Here is a 388-nt window from a genome sequence, read left to right as displayed (position 1 = left end):
CATGAGCAACTGATTCATTTTATTTCTTGTTTTGAATTAAATGTTGCACAGCAGTAAAATGCTAGACATTCACGTCACACAGAGATGTGTTTAATGGAAGTTCATTTGCAAAGTGATAGTTCATTGGAGTAGCATGGTTTAGAGCAGGGGTATCAAATTTGCGGCCCGAGGGCCACTTGTGGCCCACATTAACCCTACTTACTTGTATATTGACATGAAGAAATATAATGCAATTTGGCCCTTGAAGTTACTTTTTTTTATTAAGGAGGACTTGTTTGCTGTTGAGTGCAATGTTAACGTAAATAAAACAAAACATTATTTAATATGAAGACAATATGAGCAGTAAATACAAACATGTCAAGGGACTGGCTGTGTTAGTTCAGTGAGA

The sequence above is a fragment of the Neolamprologus multifasciatus genome, chromosome 16, assembly GCF_963576455.1.
Source record: "Neolamprologus multifasciatus chromosome 16, fNeoMul1.2, whole genome shotgun sequence".
In the NCBI taxonomy this organism is placed as follows: Eukaryota; Metazoa; Chordata; class Actinopteri; order Cichliformes; family Cichlidae; genus Neolamprologus; species Neolamprologus multifasciatus.
Note: the sequence above shows the minus strand (reverse complement) of the source record.